This window comes from Pinus tabuliformis, chromosome 9 (assembly GCF_031772625.1).
Source record: "Pinus tabuliformis cultivar Carrire ecotype Pingquan chromosome 9, CPIR1, whole genome shotgun sequence".
NCBI lineage: Eukaryota > Viridiplantae > Streptophyta > Pinopsida > Pinales > Pinaceae > Pinus > Pinus tabuliformis.
In genome coordinates, this window is record NC_142307.1 from 1,056,959,443 (window position 1) to 1,056,965,511 (window position 6,069).

Sequence of the window (6,069 nt, forward strand, 5' to 3'; positions counted from 1 at the left end):
ATTCCCCCCCTTTATGTAAGGGCATGGGGCTCGGGGACATTGTTCTCTATTTGAGCCTCCTCCTGTGAGAAGGGTAGACACCTTTGTTTCTCTTTCTTTCGTGCGTTTTTCTTCCTTTCCTCCTTTTGGCCCTTAGCCTTACATTTGTTGTGGGGGGGTGCCCCTATTCAATGTTGTGGTAGATTTTTTGGTAATACGTGGAAACAAATCTCAGAAACGAATATCTCAGCTCTTGTTACGATGAAGAATGTAGCGAAATGTGATACTTAGTGTGAATTGCAAAATCCTGTGAATCATCGAGTTTTTGAACACAATTTGTTCCCAAGGCCTCGGTCGACGACACGTCTATTTGAGCATCGCATCCCATTCAAATGCACTCCCTACAATATGTTAGAGAGCAGTGGGCTGGTCGTCCATGCCCAATGTGGTGCAGTTGGCTAAAATACCTCAAGTGATGTTTCGTGGAATGCATCGGCAAGCAGTGATCTTCTCCCCTTGGACGGGCAGTCGGAATTAGTTGATGCAGGCTTTGTGTGGCATCGCTCGAACTTGCTTTGCTCTCTCTTGTCCTCCCATCGGGTAGGGTGGATTTAGATCCAACTTTGTGACCTCAACTCAAGCAAGAACACCCACTGAGTTTAAGCATATTATTAAGTAGAGGAAAAGAAACTTACAAGGATTCCCCTAGTAGCGGCGAGAAAAACAAGAAGAGCCCAGTGTGAAAATTAGGTGGCAACGTTGCCTAAATTGTAGTCTATAGAAGTATCCTCAGTGGTGGACCTGGGCCAAGTCCATTCGAATGGGGCACCTGAGAGGGTGACAGCCTTGTCGAGCTGGGACCCTGCTACATCACGAGGCGTTGTCGACGAGTTGGGTTGTTTGGGAATGCAGCCCTAATTGGGTGGTAAATTCCGTCCAAGGCTAAATACGGGCGAGAGACCGATAGCGAACAAGTACCATGAGGGAAAGATGAAAAGGAATTTGAAAAGAGAGTTAAAGAGTGCTTGAAATTGCTGGGAGGGAAGCGGATGGAGGCTATCGATGTGTCGCGGTCAGATGTGGAATGGGGTAGGCTTGTCCACCACTCGACTTGAGGTGCAAACCAACATAGGTTGCTGCATCATCACAAGCGCGGGTGGATTACTGCCTGTTGGTTTACTATTATGGTGGTTGAGGAATGAAGCGTGTGCCCTTGTGGCGGGCTGTGTGCACCTGCGCACTCATGGTGTTGGTTGGCGGGCTTTCCATTTGACCCGTCTTGAAACACGGACCAAGGAGTCTAACATGTGTGCAAGTCGACAGGTTTGAAAACCTGCGAGGTTCAAGGAAGCTGACGGGCGAGATCCCCTTTTTGGGGGGGTGCATCGTTGATCAACCTTGAGCTTATGCGAAAGGTTCGAGTGCGAGCACACCTATTGCGACCCGAAAGATGGTGAACTATGCCTGAGTAGGGCGAAGCCAGAGGAAACTCTGGTGGAGGCTCGAAGCGATACTGACATGAAAATTGTTCATCTGACTTGGGTATAGGGGCGAGAGACTAATCGAACCATCTAGTAGTTGGTTTCCTCTGAAGTTTCTCTTAGGATATCTAGAGCTCACGTGCGAGTTTTATCGGGTAAAGCAAATGACTAGAGGCATCATGGGCGTAACGCCCTTGACCTATTCTCAAACTTTAAATAAGTAAGAGGGTGCGATTCTCCATTGAGCCGCACCGTTGAATCGATAGCTCCAAGTGGGCCATTTTTGGTAAGGAGAACTGGTGATGCAGGATGAACTGAAAGTAGAGTTACGGTGCCAAATTGCGCGCTAACCTAGATTGCACAAAGGGTGTTGGTTGATTAAGACAACAACACGGTGGTCATGGAAGTCAAAATTTGTTAAGGAGTGTGTAACAACTCACCTACCGAATCAACTAGCCCTGAAAATGGATGGCGTTGAAGCGCGCAACCTATACTTGACCGTCGGAGCAATTGCTTGGCTTCGATGAGTAGGAGGATGCGGAGGTCATTGAGAAACCTTGGGCATGAGCTTGGGTGGATCGGCCCCTAGTGCAGATCTTGGTGGTAGTAGCAAATATTCAAATGAAAACTTTGAAGACTGAAGTGGGGAAAGGTTCCATGTGAATAACACTTTGACATGGGTTAGTTGATCCTAAGAGATGGGGAATCCTTGTATCAAGGGTGCACTCTGCACAAGCATTGAAAGGGAATCAGGTTAATATTCTTGAATTGGGACATGGTGGCAGGTGGCAACGTTAGGAAATCCAAAGACGTCGTTGGGGGCCTTAGGAAGAGTTATCTTTTCTTTTTAACAGCTTGCCAACCCTGGAATCATTTCACCCGGAGATAGGGTCTAGTAGTTGGAAGAGCACTGCACATCTTGTGGTGTCTGGTGCGTCCTTGGCGGCCCTTGAAAATCTAGAGGACCGAGTACCGTTCATGCCTGGTCATACACATAACCGCATCACTCCAAGGTGAACAACCTTTGGTCAATAAAACAATGTATGTAAGGGAAGTTGGCAAAACGGATCCATAACTTTAGGAAAAGGATTGCCTCTGAGGGCTAGGCCTAGGGGTCTGTGCCCTCAACTCATGGGTTGTTAGCAGTCTTCCCGAGCTGCTCTCGCGGTGAGGGCAAGCAGTCACGTGCCGATTGGGCTACAGGCGTAGTATGCCCCCTGCCGGGGGCTTTTCCCTAGGCGTCGAACAGTTGACTCAAAACTAGTACAGACAAGGGGAATTCGACTATTTAATTAAAACAAAGCATTGTGATGGTCCCTGCGGATGCTGACGCAATGTGATTTCTGCCCAGTGCTCTGAATGTCAAAGTGAAGAAATTCAACTAAGCGTGGGTAAATAGCGGGAGTAACTATGACTCTCTTAAGGTAACCAAATGCCTCGTCATCTAATTAGTGACACACAAAAATGGATTAACAAGATTCCCACTGTCCCTATCTACTATCTAGAGAAACCACATCCAAGGGAACGGGCTTGGTAGAATCAACAGGTAAAGAAGACCTTGTTGAGCTTGACTCTAGTCCGACTTTGTGAAATGACTTGAGAGGTGTAGAATAAGTGGGAGTTGTCTTCCGCGCAAGTGAAAAACTACTACTTTTAACATTATTTTACTTATTCCGTGGGGCGGAGACGGGGCACTACCTTTTTTCTTGGCCTTAAGGCACATTTTGGCGGGTCGATCTGGGCGAAAGACATTGTTAGGTGGGGAGTTTGGCTAGGGTGGCACATCTATTAAAAGATAACGCAGGTGTCCTAAGATGAGCTCAATGAGAACAAAAATCTCGTGTGGAACAAAAGGGTAAAAGCTCATTTGATTTTGATTTTTAGTACGAATACAAACCGTGAAGGCGTGGCCTATCGATCCTTTAGATTTTTGAAATTTGAAGCTAGAGGTGTCAGAAAAGTTACCACAAGGATAACTGGCTTGTGGCAGCCAAATGTTCATGGCGACATTTCTTTTTTATCCTTTGATGTCAGCTCTTCCTATCATTGTGAAGAAAAATTCACCAAGTGTTCGATTGTAAACCCACCAATAGGGAATGTTAGCTAGGTTTAGAGGGTCGTGAGATAGGTTAGTTTTACCCTACTAATGGACTGCACCACAATAGTAATTCAGCTTAGTACGAGAGGAACTGTTGATTCACACAATTGGTCATCGCACTTAGTTGAAAAGCCGGTGGCGTGAAGCTACCATGTTTCGGATTATGACTAAATGCCTCTAAGTCAGAATCCACACTAGAAGAGGTGCATGTCACTCTTTGACTGTATCTCGACCTGTAGTAGGGGCATCACTTTGTTGCTTGGAGGGGCCCGTGTCATTTGCACACCGCGACAATGAAGCATCTCGATCGGGGCAACTTTGAAGTTCAATTCCAAACGGTCGTTGAGAAGAATCCTTTGCAAATGACTTAAATATGCGATGGGGTATTGTAAGTGGCAGAGTGGCCTTGTTGCCATGATCCACTGAGATTCAGCCCCTTGGTCATCTTTGCCTCTTCCTCCAGACAACAATTTCTTATTGCTTGGGGGTGGGAAAATTGGGGTTTCCACGCCGCAACGGAAAAGGCACCAAAGCTCAAGAAAATTTGGGTTTCCATGTCATGCTCCGATGCCCAAAATTTTGGGGTTTCCATGTCGCGCCTTAGTGCCCAAAATTTTGGGTTTTCCAGGTCATGCCCTGGTGCCCAGAATTTGGGGTTTCCACGTTGTGGAAAAAAAGGCACCCAAGCATGAGAAAAATTTGGGTTTCCATGCCACGCCCCGGTGACCAAAATTTGGGGCTTCCATGTCGCACCAAAAATTTGGGGTTTCCACCTAGTGCCTAAAATTTGGTGGTTCTTCCCAACGCAAAAAAAATTGGGGTTTCCATGTCGCACCCAAAATTTGGCATTTCCACTCGGTGCCTAAAATTTGGGGCTTCCACCCGACACAAAAAAATTTGGGGTTTCCATGCCACGCCCAAAATTTGGGGTTTCCAAGTCGCGCCCCGGCACCCAAGCCTGGGGAAACTTGGGGTTTCCATGTCGCGCCTTGGTGCCCAAGCCTGGGAAACTTGGGGTTTCCATGTCGCACCACGACTGAATCTATTGGCACCCAAGCCTAGGAAAACTTGGGGTTTCCATGTCACGCCCTGGCACCCAAGCCTGGGGAAATTCGGGGTTTCCATGTCACACCCTGGTGCCCAAGCCTGGGGAAACTCGAGGTTTCCATGTCACACCCTTGATGGAACCATGGGTTTCCGCATTTTATGGCACGATGGAAACACGGGGTTTTCAACAATGCCCCAATGCGCGGAACTTGGGGTTTCCTTGACGATGCAAACCAGCTCGCAAGTATTAGGAACTTGGGGTGTTTCAAAACTGCTGCCCAAGTCTAACCAACTCGCAGTTTCCATGTCGCGGCGTGGCCGGAACCACCGACGGAAACCACAAAAGTCTGGGAAACATGGGGCTTCCATGTCGCAGCACACCCTGAATCACCCGAGACTCTGTGGAACTTTGGATTTCCATGTCACGGGGCGATGAAAAGCCACTAAAGTTCAGGGAAATTGGGGTTTCCATCTCACGGCGTGATGGAAACTGCTATCCAAGTCAGTGGACACACGGGGTTTCCATTTCGCATCACGACAAAAATTGCTACCCAAGTCTGGGAAACACAGGGTTCCCATTTCACTCATGCCGCAACTAAAACTACCACCCAAGTCTTGGGAGATTAAGGTTTCCATGTCATCGCGCGACAAGGAATGGCCACCCAAGTTTGGAGAGCTTCGAGTTTCCATGTCATCGCGCGACAGGGAACAACTGCCCAAGTCTATCGAACACGGGGCTTTCCATTCTGTGGCATGATGGAAACCACCCAATTATGGGAAACTCAGGGTCTTCCATGTCCTGCCATGACAAAAACTGTGACCTCGATGTAGGGAACTCGGGTTTCCATGCTGCAGAATGATAGAGAACAGCCCAAGTCCATGGAACCCGGGGGCTTCTGTTTCATGGCATGAGGGAAACCGCCTAATTCTGAGAACCTCTGGGGTCTCCATCTCTCGCTGAGGTGAAAACCACGGCCCTAGTGGGGAGAACTTGGGTTTCCATGTCGCAATAGGACTAAAATCGCCAAAGTTTATGGAACTCATGGTTCCCATGTTACGGAACGATGAAGAACCACCCAAGTCTTGCGAACTCGGGGTTTCCATTTCACGGTGGGGTGGAAACCGATTTCCTGGTTTATCTATGGAACTTGGGGTTTCCATGCCTCGTTGTGACGGGAGTCGTCCAAGTGCAGGGACAGCAGGGTTTCCCTACCCCAACATGACAACAGCTGCCCAAGTGTGTTAAATCTAGGGTTTCCATGTCCCATCACGTTGGAAACCTCTACCACGTACGCGGGGCGGGGGACAGGTGTTAGGTATTCGAGTCAAGAGTGCCCGAGAGAGTTGAAAGACTGAACCCATAGTATGGGTGCCCACATTCAGTTATATGCGAAGTCTTGGCATGGTATTCGCTTATGCGCGATGGTGATGGGTGCACTCATAGTGGGCGCGCCGTGTTGGGCA

The 6,069-nt window shown here is 48.3% G+C and overlaps 2 non-coding genes across 2 annotated transcripts; both read left to right on the forward strand.

The window, feature by feature from the left end:
* Positions 1–205: 205 nt before the first annotated feature.
* Positions 206–359, forward strand: LOC149152340 (5.8S ribosomal RNA). The gene has a single exon (XR_016263825.1). It is a non-coding gene; the product is annotated as a 5.8S ribosomal RNA (ribosomal RNA).
* Positions 360–605: 246 nt separating this feature from the next.
* LOC149152341 (25S ribosomal RNA) lies at positions 606–4,009 on the forward strand. The gene has a single exon (XR_016263917.1). It is a non-coding gene; the product is annotated as a 25S ribosomal RNA (ribosomal RNA).
* The last annotated feature ends 2,060 nt before the right edge of the window (positions 4,010–6,069 follow it).